Source organism: Schistocerca serialis, chromosome 1 (assembly GCF_023864345.2).
Source record: "Schistocerca serialis cubense isolate TAMUIC-IGC-003099 chromosome 1, iqSchSeri2.2, whole genome shotgun sequence".
Taxonomy (NCBI): domain Eukaryota; kingdom Metazoa; phylum Arthropoda; class Insecta; order Orthoptera; family Acrididae; genus Schistocerca; species Schistocerca serialis.
In genome coordinates, this window is record NC_064638.1 from 222,489,210 (window position 1) to 222,503,956 (window position 14,747).

The window sequence follows — 14,747 nt, forward strand, 5'->3', positions numbered from 1 at the left end:
CGGAACCTTATCTGCGTTTCGCCGGAGAAGATTAACCAGCGGAACTGCCTGTATCCTGCTCTCATCATCGTAACCCGCCGACATCGTGCTGCCCAACGCAACGCTTCGTATGCAACAAAAGGTTAAGAAATTTCGCCGAACGCTGTCCCCTGACCTAGAAACTTTCTTTCTCTATTAAAAGTCTAAGAATTACAGACTCTATTCAAATAAATTCTTTGTTTAGTTTATGTTTCCTTTCTGCTAACGAAAATAAAATTACAGTCAGTGAATTAAAAGTTGCCTGGTAGTCGTTGTTGAAACACCAGTAAATATAAACTTCTTCCTCTCATTAGAACTAATTCTCCTTGCATGTCAAAATTATTGTAGTTATTTTATGTAGTTTTATGTATTGTTATGAGACTAGATATATGACAGTGACTAATAAGAGTATTTTGTCGCGAAAAATGGCGTCGCGCAAAAATTACGGCGACCGCCATAATTGCTTGCTTTCTGACCAATAACGTAAAACTTGCTATTCCCGTATTGGTGCATTTCCTGACGTGAGCGTGAATTATAAATGTCAGCTGTCAAATCACGTAGGGACTGTTTACACAGTAATAAAAGTTATTGATATTGTACTGCTACGAGTCGTAGTATTAAGAGACACTGGTTATATTAGAAAGTGGGTAGATGTATGGTGAACCCAGTGTTCATGCAATTATTAACAGTATTGTGTGTGATTCACGAAATTTTGTCACTTTCTCTAATTCCTTTCAGATATTGTCTTAGATGTCTTTGAAGTTTCAGAGAATATATACACAATTTTGTCGGTTCAGGTTAATTTCAGAGCAGTTTCTCGTGAATATTAGAGTTTTCAGTTCATGAACAAAGTGGGATCGTGACCAATTGAGAAGTATAACAAAGAGTGTGGTTTTCCAACTAGAATTTAGGATGACTTCACAGTCCAGATTTTGATAATTATTTTTCCTGTGGGTTGAGGTCATCACAAACGCCAGCTCAGTATTCCTCAAGATCCAACCGGAGAAGGTACTGATTTTGGATGTTGGGGCATGGGGCGAAATAGACATTCTAACTCATCCCAAAGGTGTTCCATTTTGTTCAAGTCGCGACTCTGGACTGGCCAGTCCATTCCAGGAATTATTGCCCATAAACCATTGCCTCACAGATCTTACGTTATAACAGGGTGGATTGTCAAGCTGATAAAAACATCTCAACATCTCCAAAGTTTTCCTCTACTGTACGCAGCACGCAGTTACTGTAAAATATGTTGATATCCTTCCGAATTTTGCGATATCTTGAAAGCAGTGAGGGGACCACACCCTAAACACGAAAAGCAGCCCATACTGCAACACCAGTTCCTTCGTACTCCACTGTTGGCACCACATGATGGCAAGTAATGTTCTCCAGGCATTAGCGAAATCCAAGCCCTTCCTTCGGATTGCCAAAGGGAGCAACGTAATTCATCACTTCAAAACATACTTTTCCAGTCATCCAATGTCCAGAAGCGTCACTCTTTACACCATCTGAAGCTGACCACAGGAATGAGTTTATTATAGGGCTCTGCTCGACCTCTTACACTCCGTTCCTGCCAACTCCTTACTGAAAGCATTGTTTTAACTGGGCTGCCGGTAACACTTTGGAACCCACGAGTGGTTCCTTCCCCAAATTTAATGCGATATTCAAACAACATCTTCCGCGGTCCCTGACCTCCAGTACCTACCTGGTCTTACTTTAGCTGTGACTAGTAATTGCCCCATACCCATCCCTGTAGTCAAACTATCCTCTTCGAATAAGGCTGGAAGTTCGTTTTCAAGAAAGTCTTAGATAATGGGGTCCTGCAACAAGATGCGCCAATACAACAGGCACAATCAACTGACTATCTTTCATACTATACCAAACATTAACAAAGGAGCGTTCTTGCAAATGTGACTGCACAAAGGCACTTGAAAATTAGCCAGCTGTAAAATTCTAATCGTCTACTTTCATCTCCTTCTCAAAAGTACTGGACTCGCATTAGGGAGGACGAAGGCTCAAATCCACAACTGGCCATCCAAATTTAGATTGTCCCTCATTTCCTCAAATCGCTTCAGGCAAATGCCAGAAAGGGTTCTTTGAAAGGGGGCGCCCTATTTCCTTTCTCCTTCCGTGCAACAATCTCGCGCAATTAAGCGAAAACACGTGTTCAGCGGGTAATGCAAAACACTTTTCTTCCGGCCAGTTTTGGTTGAAAAAAAAAATGCGGACTTTGCCGTGGGACGTCGTGGAATATTCTCGCTTCAGCCCTTATAGTTTCATAAAGTTACAATACTTGGCGGCACTATACGTAGGTCTCCAAACTGGCTTGTGTAACGGTAGTGCGTCTCAAGCAGTTGGCAGAAAACCAAATCACTGTAGATATTCACAAGTGCTTGCAAAATGCCTGCGGAGACCTGGCAGTGAACAAAAGCACGGTGAGTCGTTGGACGAGGCGTCTATCATCATCGCAACAAAATCGCGAAAACCTCTCCTATCTCCCACTTGCCGCACAGAGCTGTGACTTCTGCAGTGTTGGAACGTGGGGACCGATGGATCACAATCAAACATCCCACTGCTCAAGTAGACGTCTCTGTTGGTAGTGCTAGGACACTCTTCCACCAGTTGGGGTATTCAAGGTGTGTGCCAGATGGATTCCTTGACGCCAAACGGAAGAGAAATGGTTCAAATGGCTCTAAAACTTAAAATCTGAGGTCATCAATCCCCTAGACATGGAACTACTTAAACCTAACGACATCACACTCAACCATGCGCGAGGCAGGATTCGAACCTGCGACCGTAGCAGCAGCGCGGTTCCGGACTGAAGCGCCTAGAACCGCTCGGCCACAGGGGCCGGCACCAAACGGGAGAGCATAAAGAGCAACGAAGAACCATATGTGCGGAATTGCTTGCGCTTTACGAGGCTGATCGTGACAATCTTTTGTCGAATATCGTCTCAGGTGATGAAACGTGGGTTTATCATGTCGAACCGCAAACAAACGGCAATGCATGGAGTGGCACTACACCATATCTCCTTCGGAGAAAAGATTCAGAGCCGCGCCCTTAGCCGGTAAAATCATTGCGACGGTCGTCTGGGACTCTAAAGAGGTTATTCTGTTTGATGTCCTCCCTCAGGGTGCAATGATAAACTCTGAAGAGTACTGTGCTACCCTCAGGAAGAAACGACTTCAGCGTGTTCGTCGCCACAAAAAAACAAACGCACTTCTCCTTCTCCTTGACAACGGAAAGCCTCACGCAAGTCTGCGCACCCAAGAGGATCTCACAAAACTTAAAACTGTCGTTAATCATTCATTCTACAGCCCGGATCTTGCACCCTCCGACAACCATCTGTTTAGTCCAATCAAGGATGCACTCTGCAGAATGCAGTATATGGGTGATGGGGAGGTTTACGAAGTAGCAAGACGTTGGTTCCGATCTTGATCATTAGAGTTATATCATGCTTTCAGTAAGGTGGAGTGAGGCCGTCGCGTTGATCGGGGATTATGTTGAAAAATAGAGCTGTGTAGTTAAAAGTGCGAGGAATAACATGGCGTATTGGAATGCTGAATAAAACCAACCTGCTTTCAGAAAAAATTTCATTACTTGTTGAACTACCCTAGTATTTTACCACATTCTCTACAAAGGACAGCAGCGTTTCCAGTACAAAACCCGCAGACATATATCATATCGACATGCTCAGTGTTTTTAAAGGCGCGCGAGAGGGTAAAACGATACGTTATAATTGGCCGACAAACCATAATCACAGCTGTAAAATTCAGGTATGTAAACTCGGGTACAACTTCACAACTTGATCTTCGAAATAAAAATGATAATCGATAAATAAACATACAGCATCTTCAATGCCAGCAATCTGTGTAAACTGTTGAATCGGGTGCAACCAATTACCATCTTCTGAAGTATTTTCTATTGCTCTTTAAGTATCTCACATCCAGCACGACCAGTGTCTTACTTTGCTCAGTAACTTCCTACTTGGACACTGCTTCACCTACCGGTTGTTGTTGTTGTGGTCTTCAGTCCTGAGACTGGTTTGATGCAGCCCTCAATGCTACTCTATCCTGTGCAAGCTTCTTCATCTCCCAGTACTTACTGCAACCTACATCCTTCTGAATCTGGTTAGTGTACTCATCTCTTCGTCTCCCTCTACGATTTTTACCCTCCACGCTGCCCTCCAATACTCAACTGGTGATCCCTTGATGCCTCAGAACATGTCCTACCAATCGATCCCTTCTTCTAGTCAAGTTGTGCCACAAACTTCTCTTCTCCCCAATCCCACTCAATACTTCCTCATTAGTTATGTGATCTACCCGTCTAATCTTCAGCATTCTTCTGTAGCACCACATTTAGAAAGATTCTATTCTCTTCTTGTCCAAAATATTTATCGTCCATATTTCACTTCCATACATAGCTACACTCCAGATAAATACTTTCAGAAACGACTTCCTGACACTTAAATCTATACTCGATGTTAACAAATTTATCTTCTTCAGAAATGCTTTCCTTGCCATTGCCAGTGTTCATTTTATATCCTCTCTACTTCGACCATCATCAGTTATTTTGCTCCCCAAATAGCAAAACTCCTTTACTACTTTAAGTGTCTCATTTCCTAATTTAATTCCCTCAGCATCACCCGACTTAATTCGACTTCATTCCATTATCCTCGTTTTGCTTTTGTTGATGTTCATCTTATATCCTCCTTTCAAGACACTATCCATTCCGTCCAACTGCTCTTCCAAGTCCTTTGCTGTCTCTGACAGAACTACAATGTCATCGGCGAACCTCAAAGTTTTTATTTCTTCTCCATAAATTTTAATAGCTACTCCGAATTTTTCTTTCGTTTCCTTCACTGCTTGCTCAATATAGAGATTGAATAACATCGGGGAGAGGCTACAACACTGTCTCACTCCCTTCCCAACCACTGCTTCCCTTTCATGTCCCTCGACTCTTATAACTGCCATCTGGTTTCTGTACAAATTGTAAATAGCCTTTCGCTCCCTGTATTTTACCCCTGCCACCTTCAGAATTCGAAAGAGAGTATTCATGTCAACATTGTCAAAAGCTTTCTCTAAGTCTACAAATGCTAAAAACCTTCCTTAATCTAGCTTCTAATAAGTCGTAGGGTCAGTATTGCCTCACGTGTTCCGATATTTCTACGGAATCCAAACTGATCTTCCCCGAGGTCGGCTTCTACTAGTTTTTCCATTCGTCTGTAAAGAATTCGTGGAGGAAGTTGAAAAAGTTGGACCCAACGACATCTTGACCGACGTATTATCAGTACCTTGGAGAGGTTGTGAATCCTATCGGATACCCATGCGAGGCAAGTAGTGTTCTGTGGAGAGAAGGTAAAGGCCTGGAAGCTGGATGGCTGCATGCAGTGTGTGTGTGCGCCCTTGAACACTGGGCTGGTGTAACGCGACCCGCTCAGTGGGACGCCGGGCGCCGTCTTCTCTGGTGGCGCCGACACAACGGGTTCTGCGCGACACGTCACCTCTGCGCCGTCTCGTCTGGCCATTTGCCAGACGGCGCGACTCTGCTCAGTGGAACAGGGGTTCCCAAACTTTTCTTGTGAGAGAACACTCTGAGAATCCTGATACTTTGATGGACGTCCTTATTTATTTTGAAGATCAATAAAACTTTTAAAAAATTAAAAAATGAGTAAAACTTGTTTTATACTTTAAAAAAATCCTTTATTTCCAATCATAATAATCATACAACAAGGATAACCCACCACCTTAGTGATTAGTGGGTCTTAATATTCTACAATGTCATCTATAATTGCAGCTACTACATTGTTGTAGAATTTTTGAGTTGTAGAATTTTGGAACACGTATTATGTTCGAGTATAATGACTTTTCCGGAGACTAGAAATCTACTCTGTAGGAATCAGCGTGGGTTTCGAAAAAGACGATCGTGTGAAACCCAGCTCGCGCTATTCGTCCACGAGACTCAGAGGGCCATAGACACGGGTTCACAGGTAGATGTGTTTTTTGACTTCCGCAAGGCGTTCGATACAGTTCCCCACAGTCGTTTAATGAACAAAGTAAGAGCATATGGACTATCAGACCAATTGTGTAATTGGATTGAAGAGTTCCTAGATAACACAACGCAACATGTCATTCTCAATGGAGAGAAGTCTTCCGAAGTAAGAGTGATTTCAGGTGTGCCGCAGGGGAGTGTCATAGGACCGTTGCTATTCACAATATACATAAATGACCTTCTGGATGACATTGGAAGTTCACTGAGGCTTTTTGCAGATGATGCTGTGGTGTATCGAGAGGTTGTAACAATGGAAAATTGTACTGAAATGCAGGAGGATCTGCAGCGAATTGACGCATGGTGCAGGGAATGGCAATTGAATCTCAATGTAGACAAGTGTAATGTGCTGCGAATACATAGAAAGATAGATCCCTTATCATTTAGCTACAAAATAGCAGGTCAGCAACTGGAAGCAGTTAATTCCATAAATTATCTGGGAGTGCGCATTAAAATGGAGTGATTTAAAATGGAATGATCATATAAAGTTGATCGTCGGTAAAGCAGATGCCAGACTGAGATTCATTGGAAGAATCCTAAGGAAATGCAATCCGAAAACAAAGGAAGTAGGTTACAGTACGCTTGTTCGCCCACTGCTTGAATACTGCTCAGCAGTGTGGGATCCGTGCCAGATGGGGTTGATAGAAGAGAGAGAGAAGATCCAACGGAGAGCAGCGCGCTTCGTTACAGGATCATTTAGTAATCGCGAAAGCGTTTCGGAGATGATAGATAAACTCCAGTGGAAGACTCTGCAGGAGGGACGCTCAGTAGCTCGGTACGGGCTTTTTTTAAAGTTTCGAGAACATACCTTCACCGAAGAGTCAAGCAGTATATTGCTCCCTCCTACGTATATCTCGCGAAGAGACCATGAGGATAAAATCAGAGAGATTAGAGCCCACACAGAAGCATACCGACAATCCTTCATTCCACGAACAATGCGAGACTGGAATAGAAGGGAGAACCGATAGAGGTACTCAGGGTACCCTCCGCCACACACCGTCAGGTGGCTTGCGGAGTATGGATGTAGATGTAGATGTACATATTAATTTGCAAGACTACAGACAGTATTACTTGGGTTAATGGGCAGACTATTTCTAGTGTTAGCATTACTTTCTAATAACTACTGGTGATTTGTGTTAACTACCTGCAGCGTTACATTGTGTGCCAGTGTTAGTATAAACCTACTTGAGTGCCTGGCTCATAGAGCTAAACACCATGAGCGTGCCCCTGACACAAGGCAGGCAAGAAGTTTATTGTCGCTGCAGGTTTCTAATCTACTATCCTATTCTATTCTAGTAAAACTACTACCTAATCTACGTCATCATCGGTGCATACGTCAAGTCCGTGAAATAGATCACCCCAATCCCCTAGTCCTGCACGTGGCGGATTCCAACTGTTTAGTCGACCTATCCACGAACAGGCGGTACAGGATCGGGGTGCTGGACCCGATTGGTGATTAGCAACTAGTAGCGAAAGTCTCTCAAGAATATTGTCAATACTTTTCGCGATACCTCGTTGGCTAATGTATTCAGTGTTTGAAGGGTCTCTTCTTGTCTCAGTAGGTCGTAAGTGTTGTTACTCTGCAGTTGTTGTCGTAGTGCGGTTGCTACATCATCGAAAAGGGGGCACTCGTAAACCAGTTTTTGTTTAAATAATAACTAATAACACAGAAATCACAACATTTAAAACAATAAGAAAAAATATCCGAAAAATCTCCGTGTTGTTAAGTTTTTCGCGGAGCACTTATTCACATACCGCGGAATACCGTGTTCTGCGGAACATAATATGAGAAACTCTGCATTAAAATTGCTGTTTCCTTGCCTCTCTGTCTCCTGCTGTCCTCTGCCAGTTGAAGCCTGCGACATACTTAAGTTGTTTATTCAAGCGTTCGGGTGTTCTGCGTTGTGGTCTTCGTCTTTTTCTGGGACTCCACTTTGGTACTGCCTTTGCCCATCTTCCGTCGCTTCTTTGTGGAATATGTCGTGCTCGTTTCCTGTTTAGAGGCTTTATCCTTTTCATAACACATTTGCTCTTGTGTTTTCACTTTTTTTCATCTTTCTTAGTGAGACCTAGGGGTGACCTTTTCATATCTCTACAAGCTGCTCGATGTAAAAGCGGTTGGGTTCCTTCCATAAGCCCTCAAAAGCAGCTTGATTTGATGGAAAATTTCAGGTTTCAAGTATGCCTGGAAACAGATTACATTTCCATTATAAACATACTCATTAACGTGTTTTAGACAGGTTTTGTCTAGTATTATTTGTCTTGCAGCTACTAATTTGTTGTCCATAATATTTGTTTTGGACAGATTCATCTTAAGGCCCGTTTCTTTTTGGGCAACTGTGTGATAAATATTTTACAGACGACCGCATTTCTATCACATTATTGGTTTCGAAAATTATGTCGTCTGCATATCTCAAGTTAACGAATCTTTTACCAGTTATTCTAATTTCCCTTTCTCTCTAAATATTTTCGGACATAGCCATCTCAAGGACTGTTGTAAATAGTTTCAGGGATGTATGGTCATCCTGCTTCATGCTTCTTGCAATAGAAAATATCCTCGTGTGTTTTCCTAAGCTGATAGACTATCATAGCTGTTACATGGTACGTTTCTGTACCTTTTTTCCGCACCTTGTTCTGTCAGTGCTTACGTAACTGTAGCGTGGCAGACATAATCAGTATACTTATCAAAGTTTATAAAAGCTGTTTTAGCGGCATTTTATGTGGTTCGCCTAATTATTCATACAGGGTATGCATAGTTGTACTATAATCACTGCATAATTCAGCCTGTTCTATGGCTTGTGCGTTTTCCGCAATTTCATTGATGTGATTTGTCAAGACTTTAGTGAAAACTTTGTGCGTGACAGGGAGTAAACAGGTGTGAGTGAGAGTGAGAGTGAGAGTGAGAGAGAGAGAGAGAGAGAGAGAGAGAGAGACCTGGATTAGTGTAATGCGTTAATGGCAATAAAAGCAATGAAGATGCGAAGTTATGAAATCACATAATTCAGAAATCCTAAACCTGCAATGTAATGAACATGTAGTAACAAATGAATGTCTGTGCCAGACGGAGATTCGAACCATAATACCCTTCTTTCTGGGAGCAGTTACGTTAACCATTTGGATATCTGCACTCAGAAAGCGCAGTTGTTAAGACGACTGCCCGCAAAAAACAGGAAATCCCAGAGTCGAGTCCCCATCTGGAATAAATAGTAAATTGACAGAACTTGTTCATTTTTATTTTGTTTGAAACATCATCATACATCTGGACATAAGTGCACTGAAGAGCGAAAGAAACTGGTATACCTGTCTAATATCGTGTAGGGCCCCGGCGAGCACGCAGGAGTGCCGCAACACGACGTGGCATGGACTCGGCTAATGTCTGAAGTCGTGCTGGAGGGAACTGACACTATGAGTCCTGCAGGGCTGTCCATAAATCCGGAGAGTAGAGGGGATGGAGATTAGCACGTTGCAAGGCATCCCAGATATGCTCAATAATGTTCATGTCTGGGGAGTTCGGTGGCCAGCGGTAGTGTTTAAACTCAGAAGAGTGTGCCTGGAGCAACTCTGTAGCAATTCTGGACGTGTAGGATGTCGCATAGTTCTCCGGAATTGTCCAAGTCCGTCGCAGTCCACAATGGACATGAATGGATGCAAGTGATCACACAGGATGATTGTGTACGAGTCACCTGTCAGAGTCGTATGTAGATATATCAGAGATCCCATGTGACTCAAATTTGCACGCCGGCCGCGGTGGTCTAGCGGTTCTAGGCGCTCAGTCTGGAACCGCGCGACTGCTACGGTCGCAGGTTCGAATCCTGCCTCGGGCATGGATGTGTGTGATGTCCTTAGGTTAGTTAGGTTTAACTAGTTCTAAGTTCTAGGGGACTGATGACCACAGATGTTAAGCCCCATAGTGCTCAGAGCCATTTCAACCATTTTTTTTCAAATTGCACACACCCCACACCATTACATAACCTCCACCAGCTTGACAGTACCCCGCTGACATGCAGGGTCCATGGATTCATGAGGTTGTCTCTGTACCTGTACTCGTCCAACCGCTCGATACAATTTGTATCTAGACTCTTCCGACCAAGCTACATGTTTCCAGTCATTAACAGTCCAATGTAGGTGTTGATGAGCCGAGGCGAGGCGTAAGACTTTGTGTCGTTCAATCATCAAGGATGCACGAGTGGACCTTCGTCTCTGAAAGCCCAAATCGATGATGTTTCGTTGAATGCTTCGCACGCTTGATGGCCCAGCATTGAAATCTGCAGCAATTTGCGGAAGGGTTGCATTTCTCTCACGTTGAATGATTCTCTTGAGTCGTCTTTGATCCCGTTCTTGCACGATCTTTTTCCGGCCGCAGCGATATCGGAGATTTGATGTTTTAGCGGATTCCTGATATTCACACACAGCCGTGAAATGGTCGTACGGAAAAATCCCTACTTCATCGCTACCTCGGTGATGCTGTGTCCCACCGCTCGTACGCCGACTATAACACCACGTTCAAACTCACTTGAGTTTTGATAGCCTACCATTGAGGCAGTAACCGATCTAACAACTGCGCCAGACACGGGCGTTGCCGACCGCAGCGTCATATTCTGCCTGTGTACGTATCTCTGTATTAGAATACACATGCCTATACTAGTTTCTTTGGCGCTTCAGTGTAGATTCCGCGTTACGAGATAAGTATAATAGGATGTGGAGATAAGCATACAAATCATCACAGCCTATTTACGACTGCTGCGGGTTTGAATGTCACTCCGATGCATCAAACCCAAAACAGCATAAAGGCAACTAATTCCTTGCTATCATAAGATAATGATGAACACACATAGCAAAAATCCTGATGGGGCAGCAATTTGAGCCCCGGTAGCGAAAGATACAACCAGTGCAGTAGGAAAATGTGTGGCAGTAGTAATAGTTACTAAGGCTGGCATAACACTATCAAGTATCTTGGTCAAATATCTTTGTCAAAGAAATTTGATGGTGTAATAGGGAACTTTGTCAAATGTCGTCTGTCGTCAAATAAATTTGATCAAATCTATAGCGAGGCCCTAGAAGTCGCTTGTCTTCTGTACATTGCAATGTGGAGCGGTAGCATCGCTGCAGCGCTCTGTCATCTGTAGTGTTTTTATAAACATGCCGGTAAATACAATTGGTGTGTACCGTCAACTGCAAAATTAATAGAGATGTATGAAACTGATGAGGCGCTTTACAACGTGAGGCACCCTGAATGCAAAAATAGATTAAGAAGATTGGAGACCTAACCTAACTCAACCTAGCTCTCTCCTGTAGCAAGGAATCGGAGTGTTACTGTGAGCCTGTCTTCTGCAAATATAGCAGTTCTTAAGTGAGTATTGTGCTTTTTAATGTGAGGATACACTTCACTGAGCACATACTGAAATGTATGCTCATCCGTTCTTAAGTAATTGATGTACGACTTGATGGCCTCCACTATAAGCTCACGTAACAAGTTTTGTTGAATGCTTTTATCGTGTCGTAAAACCCACGGCTTCATCCAGGTACGTTTCCTTCCCCCCCCCCCCTCCCCCCCCCCCCCCCCCGCTTCTCTTCCTCATGTGATGTGCACACAGTGCAATTGTGGTACATGCAACTGCTGCCATTAATAACAAGTTGTCGTTGTCAACCATCTTGAACTTTGACGAAAAGTATGACTGTGTAATACCCCTTTTTAGCGCCACGTCAAAGATCTTTGTCAAATATATTTGACGGATATTTGATAGTGTAATACTGGCCTAAGCAGAAAGCAACAAATCAAACGTGCGGCCGTAAAAGCCTTTAACAGTGGGTATGTAGCGTCACCGCCATCGTCACCATCATCAGCCATTTGACATGCAATGATGGATATAGGCCTCCTCTACGGTTTTCCGTTCCCAGCCATACGAACTCAAGTTGTTCTGTATGTTTTCTAATGTAGTCTGCTCGCTTCTATTAGGTATCGCTTTTGAATTACGTCTTGTGTAAGCACTCCACTAGTATACTGTTTGGACTGTGCGGCTGATCCCGGCGGAGGTTCGAGTCCTCCCTCCGGCATGGGTGTGTGTGTTTATCCTTAGGATAATTTAGGTTAAGTAGTGTGTAAGCTTAGGGACTGATGACCTTAGCAGTTAAGTCCCACAGGATTTCACACACAGTTGAACAGTATACTGTTATCAATACTACGACGGTTAATATTATTATTACAAGCATGCGCTATCAAAGACTGGGAAAGCGAGTAATAACAGTTCGCTTCACAACTCCTTGCAGTTTATCATCACATACTAGTCGCTATGATTACTACCTTCAGAGTTGAGTATTATGGAAAAGTAGAAATTTGTGGTAAGGTCTTATGTGACCAAACTGCTGAGGTTATCGGTCTCCAAGCTTAAGCACTACTTAATTTATCTTAAACTAACGCTAAGGACAACACACAGCCATGCCCGAGGGAGGACTCGAACCTCGGACAGGGGTGGGGGGAGGAGCCTCGCGGACCGTGACAAGACCCCCAAGACCGCGCGGTGAAGATTATACAGGGTGTTTCAAAAATGGCCGGTATATTTGAAACGGCAATAAAAACTAAACGAGCAGCGATAGAAATACACCGTTTGTTGCAATATGCTTGGGACAACAGTACATTTTCAGGCGGAAAAACTTTCGAAATTACAGTAGTTACAATTTTCAACAACAGATGGCGCTGCAAGTGATGTGAAAGATATAGAAGACAACGCAGTCTGTGGGTGCGCCATTCTGTACGTCGTCTTTCTGCTGTAAGCGTGTGCTGTTCACAACGTGCAAGTGTGCTGTAGACAACATGGTTTATTCCTTAGAACAGAGGATTTTTCTGGTGTTGGAATTCCACCGCCTAGAACACAGTGTTGTTGCAACAAGACGAAGTTTTCAACGGAGGTTTAATGTAACCAAAGGACCGAAAAGCGATACAATAAAGGATCTGTTTGAAAAATTTCAACGGACTGGGAACGTGACGGATGAACGTGCTGGAAAGGTAGGGCGACCGCGTACGGCAACCACAGAGGGCAACGCGCAGCTAGTGCAGCAGGTGATCCAACAGCGGCCTCGGGTTTCCGTTCGCCGTGTTGCAGCTATGGTCCAAATGACGCCAACGTCCACGTATCGTCTCATGCGCCAGAGTTTACACCTCTATCCATACAAAATTCAAACGTGGCAACCCCTCAGCGCCGCTACCATTGCTGCACGAGAGACATTCGCTAACGGTATAGTGCACAGGATTGATGACGGCGATATGCATGTGGGCAGCAGTTGGTTTACTGACGAAGCTTATTTTTACCTGGACGGCTTCGTCAATAAACAGAACTGGCGCATATGGGGAACCGAAAAGCCCCATGTTGCAGTCCCATCGTCCCTGCATCCTCAAAAAGTACTGGTCTGGGCCGCCATTTCTTCCAAAGGAATCGTTGGCCCATTTTTCAGATCCGAAACGATTACTGCATCACGCAATCTGGACATTCTTCGTGAATTTGTGGCGGTACAAACTGCCTTAGACGACACTGCAAACACCTCGTGGTTTATGCAAGATGGTGCCCGGCCACATCGCACGGCCGATGTCTTTAATTTCCTGAATGAATATTTCGATGATCGTGTGATTGCTTTGGGCTATCCGAGACATACAGGAGGCGGCGTGGATTGGCCTCCCTATTCGCCAGACATGAACCCCTGTGACTTCTTTCTGTGGGGACACTTGAAAGACCAGGTGTACCGCCAGAATCCAGAAACAATTGAACAGCTGAAGCAGTACATCTCATCTGCATGTGAAGCCATTCCGACAGACACGTTGTCAAAGGTTTCGGGTAATTTCATTCAGAGACTACGCCATATTATTGCTACGCATGGTGGATATGTGGAAAATATCGTACTATAGAGTTTCCCAGACCGCAGCGGCATCTGTTGTTGAAAATTGTAACTACTGTAATTTCGAAAGTTTGTCTGCCTGAAAATGTACTGTTTTCCCAAGCATATTGCAACAAACGGTGTATTTCTATCGCTGCTCGTTTAGTTTTTATTGCCGTTTCAAATATACCGGTCATTTTTGAAACACCCTGTATTTACGGTTGTTATAGCAATTTCAGCGCTTAAACAGCTACATCCAGCTCTCCATAAGGACCTCACAAGCCACTCCATAGTGCTCTGCGGAAGAGCCTTTGTTCTATTGCTGGTCATTCCCTTTCCTGCTCTACCCTGAAATTGAGCGGCAGAAAAACGACTGTGTGCCTCTGTATGAGCTGTACTTTCCCTTATTTTGTCCTGGCAGCAGGACTATCCTGCAGTTTGTCCGATTTTTCTTCTTCTCTTCAGATACTCCGATCTACGCTTCTACATCTATATGGATACTCTGCAAATCACAGTTAAGTGCCTGGCAGAGGGTTCCTTAAACAACCTTCAAAATAGTTCTCTATTATTCCACTCTCGGACAGATCTTCCGTGCTTCTCAAACTTCCCTTATTTTATTATGATGATCACGTCTCCCCTCGTAAATCAGCCTCAACAAAATAATTTCGCATTCGGAGGAGAAAGTTGGTGGTTGAAATTTCGTGAGAAGATCCCGCCGCAGTGAGAAACGCCTTTCTTTTAGTGATATCCACCCCCAATCCTGCCACATTTCCGGCACTCTGCCCCCTACTTCTCGGTAATACTAAATTTTCTGCTGT